The sequence below is a fragment of the Gymnogyps californianus genome, chromosome 6, assembly GCF_018139145.2.
Source record: "Gymnogyps californianus isolate 813 chromosome 6, ASM1813914v2, whole genome shotgun sequence".
Lineage (NCBI taxonomy): Eukaryota > Metazoa > Chordata > Aves > Accipitriformes > Cathartidae > Gymnogyps > Gymnogyps californianus.
Window position 1 is genome coordinate 38551732 of NC_059476.1, and position 12182 is coordinate 38563913.

At 41.1% G+C, this 12182-nt stretch overlaps 1 protein-coding gene across 3 annotated transcripts in view; it reads left to right on the plus strand.

Moving 5' to 3' along the window:
- MCU (mitochondrial calcium uniporter) overlaps positions 1-12182 on the plus strand; it is a 96663-nt gene that overhangs the window by 19915 nt on the left and 64566 nt on the right. The window lies entirely within an intron of this gene.

Genomic DNA, 12182 nt, shown 5'->3' on the forward strand with positions numbered 1-12182 from the left:
TGGGGCTTGCTGAGGCTGAAGCTGTGTGTCTGTTCCCACAGAGGCGGTGGGTCTGTGGCTTACTAACATAATGGTCGCCTTTTAATTCTTGTTTACCAACTGGGAGAATGCTTCTGTTGCTCATCTATAATGGCTTTTTCTAGCATATATCTAGTAACTCTGGCTAAAGAATCTTTTTCCCAGTGAGCCTATGCGTGTGGGAGGAAAAACTTCGCCTCTTTTCCTTCTTTCTTCCTCGCATTTGATGTTTCCTGAATGCGCGTCATGTATAGCTCTTGCAGAAGTACAAAGTCCTCCATTGATAAACAGGTAAACACATGTTGTTTAGTATTTTTTGTTCCAAAACCCTCAGTATCTGATCTAAAATTATAAATTCCTCCCTCTTGTTTACAAAGTCAGTTTTATTTTTGGTTTTCAAGCTAACAAATAGGTCAATATTAAAAATTCTGCAGTCACCTCTTCAACAAAATTGTGTAGGCATGATTATCTGGATTTTCCTAGAGACAGAAGTCTAAACAAATGTTAGCAAATGTTTTGGGTAAGTCTTTATAAAAATTTAAAGTTGCTTTTCTCATGACAAAATTCAAGTCAACTAAATAACCTGAAGTTGTATGTATCTTGTTTTTTCCGAAGGGAATAAGATCATGCCAGTCTGTGTGGGGCCTTAAGAAAGTATATACCATCCAGGCATAACCAGGAGTACAAAGGAACGCTGTTTCTGCAGGAATAAGTATTAGTAGAAATCTAAAAATCCAGGCCCTCCATGAGCTTGCCTTATACTGAACATTAATGTTGTATAGAAAGAGTAAATAAATTTACATACAGATTTAATCATCTTAACAAGAACTGATGAGGAGTCCTCCCTATTGTTAGAATTAGTAGCAAAGTTGCCTGTTTCAGCACTGCTTGGTAAAATTAAGCTCTTTAGAAGATACATATGTGCAGGATTTCTTGCAAGTTTCTGACTAAGTAATGCCAGCAGAAGTCCAGGGTTTAAGAACTGCATGAGTGATCCACTGGGATTGAGTTAGCAAGAGGTAGTGTTGATGGCTTACTGCAGGTGTACATGCTCTTGCTTCTCAGGTGATTTAACTTAGGAATGTAGATATTCCCTCTTCAAAATGGGCTCATGAATTTGGGTTTCCTTTTTCTTTTTTTTCTGCCAAGCAGAGCATGGAAGCTGTGGCTGTTGCGCATGGGACACAGCATTTGAATGATGTTAGGAGATATCGGTAGCAATGAGAACACTTGAATGTAGGAGGGAATGAAAACTGAAGTAAAATGTACAGGCAGGTGATTAAAAGTTTAAAAGGCACTGGGATAAATCCAAATATCAGTGGAGTGGTATTGTGGTTTTTAAAAGTTACCACAGGCAACTTCTTAGCTGAAATTGCATCCAGTTAGGACCTTCAGGTGGGGCTAATCTTCTGATGGGCAAAGAAACGATGAACCCATCACACCTGTTAGGTAAAAAGTAGTGTTCAGAGATGGGTGGTGATTTTGCTTGCAATGTGCAGGTGTCTGAGCACAAACTTGTTGGGAGTTTTCACATTAGGAACTTTTAGAATGGAGAATTTGATCATCTTGAAGGATGGTAAGATATTTTAAATGATACTTATCATGGCTTCGTCAGCGTTCAAGTGGGAAGAAGGTCAAATTTTGCAAGTTTTCCCTATGAATGTTAATCAGCAGTAAGCCTAAACAGTTGTTGAAAATGATTGGGTAGTTTTTATTGGAGGGGACCTCTGTGGGTTGGCAACTTCCACCTACTCGGAGCATGTGCTACATCAGGTTGCTTAAGGCCTTGTCTGGGTTTGACTGTCTCTTTGGGCTTCCTTTTTCTGGTGCTGCACAGCTCTCATGGTAATTTTTCCAGGTGTTTTTGTGCCGATGAGAATTCTGTTAAAACAATTTGTGTCTTGCGATTTTGCTATGCGACCCCCAGAAGAGTCTGGCCTCCATCTTGCCTGTGGTTCCTCTTCAGGTAGCAGGAGATGGATTGGATCATGTAGCAGTCTCTTCTCCAAGCTGAACAGCCTCTAACCTCTCTTTTTATGTACTTCTACTGTAGCCTCTTATATATCCGGTGCTCTAGACCCTGACTATCTGGTGGACCTTCTCCCGGGCTCTTTCCAGTTTCAGACTTCTCTGTTGTACTGTGGGTGTGCACAACTGAACTGTGCTATTCCAGGTGCGGCCTCATGAGGCAAAAAACCGCAGGCAGAGGGAAGCAGTTTTGCTTTTGTTAATGCAGCACAACAAGTGATTATAACCACATTTGGATTTGAACCTCGTGAGCTGCTTGCTTGCCCATTCATCTGACCTACTGAAATGTGCAAGGTGATAGCCTTGCCCTTTAGTGTATCAGCCATTCCCTTTATTTGATGTGGTCTTTAAATGTGATGAGAGTGAATTCTTTGCCCTCACCCGGGTCAGTGAGGAAGGTACTAGTGTTGCCCCAATATTGTCTGGCTTACACGTGGATTTACAACTTCAAACAAAACAAATCCCAATGTACAGCTCTGCTTTGCTTTCCTGTCTCTTATTTTAATGCCACTGCACTACCTCTTCAGTTGTCTTGAACTGCCTGCGTTCTGGGGCTGTATGCTTCTAGTTCAAAAATAATTTAATTTTGGAATTTGGCAGTACTGTTCTTTCCGCTCTTTTTAATTAAACTCTTCCCTGACTAATGAGGTTCTTCACCACTTCCCTTCCACCCCTGCCATGTTACTTGTTCTCTACTGGTATCTTTTTGTTCTTCTCTTCAGTATTTTACCATTTTGATCTTCATGCTTTTGTCTACCAGCATGTAAGTAAAAACCTGAAAGTCTTGGATAGTAAAGGTTTCAGTTCTTAGAGATATGTTAAGAGAGGTTGAATATCATCATTGATTCAAATTTCAGTGCCTGTTAACGGCAATGAACTTCTGAGGCTTTTTACATAACACGTAAAAGGCAAAAATAAAATCTTTGTTCCCTGTGTGCTGGTCTTAAAGTTTCATCAAAGGTGCGAACTGTTAATGTGCTTTGAGAATAACTTGAAAAACTGCACCACGTATTTGGAAGTCCAGTAGCATTTTGACTACATTGGTTATATCCTCCTGTTTATTGAGAATACTGACCGAAAAATAATTTGGGAGGAACTAGATGGGATTGGTTCAAAAAGTGACATTAATCTGTATTTGTTTAAGGTTAGCGATGACTGATGAATATTTGAGTAGTAATATAGAATGGGATATGAATTATTATGGTTAGGAGGTGATTTCATAGGTTTTCTTTATCTGCTGATGAGGGAAATTGCCGTAGCATTTCTGAATGAGGTTGATATGGAGACCAGTCTGTTCATTTCATCATATGCCTCTGATTTTTCTGATGAGAGTTTAACTGTGTATGAAAACTTCTAAGTCTAATAAAGCGTATTTATCATTGAATTGTGTTTTAGAGCTCTGAGCATGCTGTTCTGGGGCGGTCAAGTCAGTGAAAGGTGTAGAATGAGACAGTCTCTGTTCAGCGTGATGCAGTATTTTGAGACCCACTGAAGTCAATAGAATGATTAATACAACTACTAAGTCAACACTGTTATTAATTCAGTGACTGAATCTTTTAATCCCATTTCCCCATGAATGTAGCCATATGTAGAAGTTCCTTGTAGCTTAAAGCTGAGGGTTAGATGTTGAATGCTTGTGACTCGGGAACCGGTGGGTGCAGCGGTCAGAGCTGTAATACTTAGTGGTTACTGTATTGCCTTACTGTTGTTGCAGAAATGACCTCACAGCTGAATAACTGCATTCATTTAGAAACTACTCGCCGCATCTTGAGCGTGTGCTTTCCTGTCTGGCTGGGGAACTGACTGGGTATTCAGCCAAGTGCAAGCTTTTATTTAAAGTCTTCATTCTCAGCTGTTGTTGTATTTTTGCAGGTATTTAGACGGATTTAGGAGAATTGTTATCAATGTGATTGTCTCTCTCCAGGTTGTAATACTGCCTTAGATGGCTGTTAAGCTGCTGAATGCTGAAAGGAGGCAGTAGGCTGTTCCTCTTGAGGACTGTCAAAACCCCACATTTTTTCCAATACAGGCAACCAAATGGAATGAAGTCATCGGGGGGTTTTCTGAGCTAGGAGTGTTTGCTGGGCAGAAAAACGTCTTGGGTTACAGCATGGTGGGTCTTGACAATCAAGTTATTCACCTTCCTAATGTTTGACCTGATGGGTGATTTAATCAAATTGAATTTCCACATTTTTCAGTGAAAAATAATGAAATGGCAGATAAAACTGGCTTTTCTAGTTTAGCTATAACTCTTGCTTTCCTCCCTATGGCTTTAGTCTGGGCACAGTTGCATACTATGTGGTAAGGCTGTTTTGTTAGAAGTGTTGCACATGTCAGCGAGAGCCAGTTTGGCAATATGTACGTTCATGGGGTGGGTTTTTTCCTCTTTTGAAGATACGCAGTATACTGAAGGCTGAGCAGGTGGTAATGAGGGGGTTCTTTTATAGCTTCATCACATCTGCTGGAGTCTATAAACAGCAAGAGCGGGAGGACCGGTGCTGAAGGATGAATGTACATTCTTGGCATTATTTGATGTGTATTTATCCAGCAAACTTGTAGAACCTTTGAATACTATGACGATTAACTCAATATGCACTGCATGCATACTCCGCTACTGTCTTGCAGCAGCCTTTGCTGTTGTGACATCCGTTACTTGCTTATCAAGAATGGTTAAAGCACAGGGAGTGTGCTGACATTTTGCTGATAGCCTGAAATTGTATGTTGGGCCTGTATTTCTGTATCAGTTGTATATTTTGGATAACTATGAGTCTCTTGCAATGTTCTATGCTATGCAGCTGAGCAGAAGCATGCAAAACCATTGATGCAACCATTTCAGTCTGTGAAAACATGGTAAATCTTTAGTATGAACCTGCGACCTATTTTTTCTCTCTAACCAGTTCAAATGTTAGTGATGGAATTCATGAACAAGCCTTTCAGGTGATGATCTGTTTCATGGCTTGTGTCTGTTCCTGTCTTAGATTGCAAGAAATATTCTCACATATCTGGTGGACTTAATGCTTTTGTCTCATGTAAGGTAGATTTATTTCTTGAAGGTTAGCGGACTACCATCATTAACAAGTGACTTGGCTGATATTCTGTAGCAGGTCAAGTATCTGGGACAACTTCTATTCAGTGAACTTGTTTTGAATGGTTTTTCAAAAAAACCCAAAATAAACATGCTTCAGAGAATCATCTGTTCTCTACCTTGCTTTTGTGGTAGATTTTGGCAGTAGATAGGAATATGAGAGCATGAGTTCAATTTAAAATAAATGCTCTTGATACCAATCTGCAAGGTGCTGTCCTAATGTAAGACTGGGTCTTGATGTTACAGATGTATGATCATTTTCTTTTTAGTTAGTCTGGTTTTGGCACAAGTAACACCACTTTTATTTTAAATGGATAATGCATAGTTTACAAACATAGAAGCTTTTCTTATTTCTTTCCTGTTATCTTTCCATACTGAGGTGTTTCAGGCCAGAATCCCCAATACAGTTGATAGGGTTGGGGGGGACAGTGGGATAAGTGCAGGAAAGAAATTTTGAGTTTTTCACCCATGACTCTGTTTTGCTTTATTCAGGTCAAAGTGAGAACTGTGTTCAGTTTGACAGATGCTTAGTCTGTGCTGAGTGTTTTGGTTTGTGTTTTTATCCTGCTATACCAGACCTGTTCAAAATTGAAGCAAAACTTGTGATTTTTCGGGTGATAAACATAGTTCACATACCGATGGCTTGAGAGGGAAATTTTTTAACAGGAAGCAGATGGAGTGGTTTTTGAATAAGTTCATTCCTCTAGGCTCCCCAAGTTCATTTCCTTCAAGGCTACACTTGCGAGAACCTGATCTGTATCTTCATGTGCAAAGGACTGATTTGGCATTGCTGTGAGATGTTAATGCTAAACGCATACATGAACTTGGCAGCTGTGCTCTGGAAAACAAATTCTAAATTCCTGTTGTATAGCTGATTGAACTAACTTCACTTATGCCATACTTTTATTTCAATGCCAAACTTGTCTTCAGATAAACATATGGAGGAAGATGATGGTAAACACTTGTGGTTGTGCACTTGTTATGACTACACCAGAGTAAGTTATTCTTTGGGATGAGAGAACTGGTAATATCTGTAAATCTTGCTAATCTTGGTCAGGATGTTAGTTCCTGGAAGGCATTGTCTAGTTGGTTTTTTTGTTGTTCCGCCCCGCGCCCCCCCCCCCCCCCCCCCAAGCATGTGTAAAAATAAGTGTAATAGAAGTTGATTTCTTTGTAGTTTTTTAATGAGGATGAAGATTAGACATATACAATAGTAGCAGTGACCACAGGCGTGCCTGGGCATCTCCTTAGGGCTACTGGCTGGGATAGGATAAGCAGGCAGGATGTATCCTGCCTCATCCCTCTATAGCCCTATTCTTTTGCAAATTTACCAAAAGCAAACAGAGACCTGTATCAATGGGTAGAGAGATTTGCGTGTATGTAAATAGTGTGAGGCTGTTTAGACCTGTGTGGGTTTGGGTTTTTTTTCCAGGTTGGTGTTAGCTCATGGTGCTTCCCCTTGTGTACTTTGAGCAGATGGCAGGATTGTAGATATTGATGATGTGAGTTGAGAGAACCTTTTCCATAGGCTCTTGTCTCCGTCTTTTGTTGGTGGTTCTAGTGAGGTCTATGAAAGCTACAGTAGAGGGGTTCCTGAAATACAAGACAGGATCAAAAATGTACTTTCCTTATCGGCTGGGTAAGAGTTTTGGTGCAATTTTAGTAATACTTGACCACGATTTCTGTTTTTCAGTGCGGCTATTCATTTTTCTCCCCTACTATTACTATAATCTTTTTGATAAATTCTACTTGTAGAGGTGCCGTACTTGGGTGAGGGTCATGACTTGGCCAGAGCCATCCTGAACTCTTAGTACAAAGCTTAGTTTGCAGACTGTGACAAGTGAAGCATATGGATCTGGCTCTGTTCAAGCAAGTCTGTCTCTCATGAATGCAAAGCCAGATGATGTTGGACATGGCGTTGTACGTGGAATATAAATTCTGCAGCTTCATGATTTATCTAGGGACTGAGTGTTATTTAGAGCTTAAAAAAATCACAGAGAATCAGAGATTCAGGCTGTAACAGATTTTGACCAGCTAAGCTGATGCTTCTAGGTGGGTTATCTGCCTGCTTATTTGTCCCCTGTAGCAATGAGACCTGTCCTTTCCCAGATCTCTTTCTTTCCTCCCTCTTCAGATGTCTCCAGTGTTTTGGAAGTGGTTAGTGGCAAGGTGGTAGGTCCAAGGATGTTGTGATGGGCAATAAATACTGGAAGTAAGGAAGCTGTTGGGCAGAGGAGTAGAGGCAAGCTGTCAATCGGCTGGATGCTCTGAGAGATGTCCTCAAGAAGCAAAGATGGACCTGCTTGCTGGAGAGCGCTTTGAGAGCTGATGCAGCAGCCTGGGAGCAGTGCAGGACTTGTCAGTGCTCTACGGCTGTCTGCAAATTGCAGTCGAATTCAGGTTTAGCAGGATTTTGCAGCAGCCAGAAGAGTTGCGTGGGAGAGGGATTTTTTTGCAGCACCTTTGAAATAGGAAAGCTATTTCAAACACTTGTGCTTTATGTGCTTTCCTAGAACTTCATGTGGACTAAATGGTAAGGCTATAGTTGCCAGCTGGAAAGTGTTTTTCTTCTTTTGATATATATATTTTTATTGCTAGCATTTGGGGAGGGGGTGTTACTGTGCTGGTGCGGTGGGAAGGCTGAATAGAGGAAGAACAGATGTGCATTGCAATAAAGGGCTGTAGAGGGGTCACACCAAGCCATTTTACACTCTAATGGGAACAGATGGATCCAGGCTTCTCTTCTGAGTAATGAAGTCATCTAAGAGACAGAAAAGTTGTACTGACATAATAGTACTATGTAGTACCTGAACCACAGCTGCTTACACCCCCTCAGTTTTGTTCCTTGATTATTGATGGAACAGGCTCCTGACAAATTTTTGCCTTTTGCTGTAGATCAGCTGCTATTTGGGTTTCTGAGGTAGAAATGTCAGTATTTCTGTTGTCCCTCTCCAGACTTCCTGCAGCAGCTGTAAATAAAAGGCCTGGCACCTCCAAGAACATTGCAGGTGCTTGTGGCCTTGAGGATCCTGTTGACATTAACCTTGTGGATCAGCTCCTCTCTCTCCCTCCTCTTCCTCTACTGCTCCTAAAAGCCCCTAAATTGATGTGGTCTTCAGGCTAGGGGGGAGCAAAGGGCCAGTGTTATTCTTAGACATATTTTTGAGACACAGAATGAAGTCTTTTGCAGCATTAGGTTGCTATACATAAAAATATTTTCCTAAAAGACAAGCAGAGAGACTTTTTCAGATTTTACTACTGAGTGCTGTTGGAGCTCTCCAATTCAAATTTGGTACCCAAGCACGGAAGTTTATGTGAAACACCTACATATTACAGATAATTTTTAAATACTTAACAGTGTTTTCACAGAAAAATCCTATGGAGAATGGATTTCCTCCGTGAATCCCTGTGGCTATAATCATGATGTTACTTTTGGCAAAAATGACATAATTTAATCCTGCTTAATGCTTAGTCTCTGAAATAACAGGTGACAAAGGAAATGCAAATTACTACATTTCTCATTTTAGCAAGATAGGATATGTCCAAATGTAACTGTTGACAAGTAAAATGAATTATTACATGCCTTGCTCTGGTATTCGGTAGAGCTTAATGCAGTGTTGCACAAAAATGTAATGGAAATCTAGAACTCCAGCAAAAGATTGTCAGTCTCAATACAGTTTTTTTTATCTAATTTTTGACCATTTAATGAGTTGTGTCCTTTTCCCATTAAGTGTTTAAAATCATAATGAAAGTATATTCTTGGTTTAAAATGAAAGCTGCAGTTTTTTTCTAAGCCAGTTTGCAGTCCTTCATTGGCTTTTCAGAAGTCTGTCCAAATATTTAGCTTGCTGCTTCTACTCCCCCTCACTGTTTTTAGCCCTGTGTTTGGTAGGGCATCGCTACGACGTTTGGACACTGGCTTGTCTTCTATGAGCAAGCTGTGGTGACTGTGTCTGCATGTGATGCTCCTTTCTTTCATGATGGTTTGGTTTGTCTTTGCTGCTTGAATGTTGTCTTCCCTTAGCCTTCCATTAAAACTGAAGGATCAGGTAATCTTTTTTTGAGGAAAGGAGCAGTGAGATGTGTGGATAATCTTGTTTCTTACCAATACCTCAAAGTTGGCCTTATGAACCATGCATTGCTCAAGGAAACTGTTTTTCTTGATAAAATGTCACTCTAGTAAAACTAGACATTTTTGATGGGCTCCAGCTATACCTACTGGGATGCTACTACTTCGTGGGGAAACTGTGGGGGTGGTCGTCTGTAATACTGCAGTGGACTGTTTTTCACTTCTCCCCAGATCAGAAGTGCTCCACTGACTATAGAATGAGTAACATTGCTCTAATATATTCCTGCTAGCTTGTGTTAAAAGCCTGTCAAAACATATATTGAGATTTCATTTTTCCTCAGTGTTCCTTACAGGAACCCTTTGCTGGATAGTTGGGTTACACGATGTCTGGCATGGAAGCTCTGAGCCCTTTGGAACAAGGGGAATGCTGTTTTATTTCCCATCATGAGGACTGTCTGGGGCGCACAAGTGACTACAGTACATAACTGTACGGGCACATTGGGTGTTTTCATAGTGCCTGTGCTCTTCTGTTCTCCAGCCAGTTTTCTCCTTGGAGGTTCGGGAAGCAGAACTGGTATGCAATAAATACACCAAATGTTCAGTTCGTGTTTTCCTCGTAAAGCTGCAGAGAAATCGAAATACTAGGGACGCTGTCTAGAGTTTGTTGCCAGAAGCATCGTTCCCCTTAACGCTCTGCATAGTGTATGTATGCTGGTTCTTAGCCAAGTAAAGGTATGGGGAGGACCCATCTTGCCCGTTATGGATATGAGGCTTTAGGGGAGATGAAAGGTTAGGTGCAGATGTATGTGCTGAGTGGCTTTAATAGGTGAAGAGTTCAAGCTCCCTGTCCAACTGTCAAGGAACTGTGCAGCCTGGTTAACTCTGTGATAAGTGTTCCTGTTGACGTAGTGCTCTGTTCACACTAATGTCATTTCTTAGAAATGACACTTCTTTATCTTGTTTCCATTATAAATACTCGGGAAATGTGTGTGCTGCAGTCCGTGTATCTGGAGGTCGGTGTCCTGCTTCTGAAGAACAGAGGAGACCCCTCATCTTGGTCACTCCTTGCGGATCTCCCGGGCACTGGGTGCATCCCTGGCTGGGAGCTCATTTGGCACAGAGCTTGTTCTTACAAAAACTGTGTGTCTAAAAAACAAAAGCTCTGCCAAAATCCCCTGGTATCTCTGGTATGAAGCTTGAAAGTTAGCAATACCAAGGCCTCCCCAAATCTTTTGGTTCTGTCCTTCATTCATTCTACACGTTCTTAGTGATCAGCATTACAATTACCACTCTGTATAAAATGTTTTGTGTGGTTTGAATCCATATAAGGATCTTGCTGTCAAAACCACAGTGATCATTAAAGGCCTGTTTCTGAAGGAGAGCTTCCATAAGAATGCTTTTGAGACTATGCAAGTTGGTTATTTTTGAAATATTGGCACGAGAGCTACTTGCTCTGAATTCCTCTTTCCCCTTTATAGAGAGGCCATAACTAGTTCTGATTCTAAAAACAAAACAAAAACAGCCCCCCCCCCCCCCCTCAAATTAGTCATTAGAGACAGCTTCGAAAAACAATGACATCTCTCTATATATTGGACAGGAAACCTTACTTGAGAGTCCTCATCTTGAAAAGAAAAATGGTTAGTGTCAGATATTGCTTGAAATTTGCCCCTGGTTAAATAGCGTTGGCCAGAACCTAAAATGCTACCTATAGATGTGTATGGGGGAAGAGTTTATGTAATTATAGCAATTATTTTGTATATGTCCCAATGACTAATTATCCAATTTTCCCTTCTATTTGAATATTAGGATAAAAAGTTCAATAGTACCAACTGAAACTGGTGCATCTGGGCTGTGTTACTGCAGATAAGTAAAGGACTAGGCAGCTGCTTTGTAGTGAGTGACCATACAAGAGCTCTTCCTTGTCTGCTGGGCTCCGAAATGAATGGGGGGGTATGAATCACACCATCTCAGCGTTTGAAAGTGATGAACGACCTTCCATCTAGTGCAAGGCAGAAGAAATGCCACTGTCAGCTGTTCTGCAGTAGCTGCTTGCATGGTAAATGTGTAAGGTCCTACGGCCCCCAAAATAATATAAATACGTGGCCTAACGAGACATTGCTGTCATTGGCCACATCGGGTCTAGCAGTTGAGTCAACTGCAGTAGTTTGGATAATCCTTGTTAAGAAATCTCTTCTAAACACCTTGATGCATTTATTAAAAAATGTGGAAGTCTTTTCTACTGCAGTGTAACAATATTTTTATAAAAGCAGTTAAGTGTAGATTCCATTGAGCTTCAATGCACAGTTAAGAACGGGGTGCTTTGGGTTTTCAACTGTGTCGTACTGCTTTTGGGAGATAAAAGCTGTGGTCACCGTCCGCTTTTCCTATCCTCAGATAAGAACAAATGTTCTTCCTTTCAGAGTCTGCTAGATGCATTCTGAGCCGTTAAGCTCAATGTTAATGCTGGAGTAAAACAGCGAAATAGCTTCAGGGGTCTCTGAGGTCCCTTCCAGCCTGGGCTGTGCTGTGGTTCTTGCCCGACTGTGTCCTTTGTGGCTTGCCTGGCCCACTGCAGTCAGTGCATTGCAAAATTGTTTGTATGGAGGAGAATGCTGCGTTGGTCATCATGGCCCCAAATCCTCCCGGCAACTTATATTTTTCCAGGGAGTTGGTAGGACTGGAAAACTAATAGAGTTGAGACAAAGGAACAATAGGCTTACCCTACTAAAATGGACTGTTCAGCTGCTGTCGTAGCTTCTGAGATGTAGCCAGTTGGTGCCAAATAATTATATGCTCTCAGCTGGAAAGAAGCTGCTTCATTCCCTCTAGCAGAATATAAAATTAATTTCCTGTGATTGTCTGCTCAGCCCTACTTGAATATCCTGTTTGGGAGTTTTTTGAACTGTCGAAAGGTTGAAGTCAAGGCCGGTGATGAGCTCCTCTGCTTTGTGAGCAACTTGAGTTGAGAATTTTCTGGCCGAG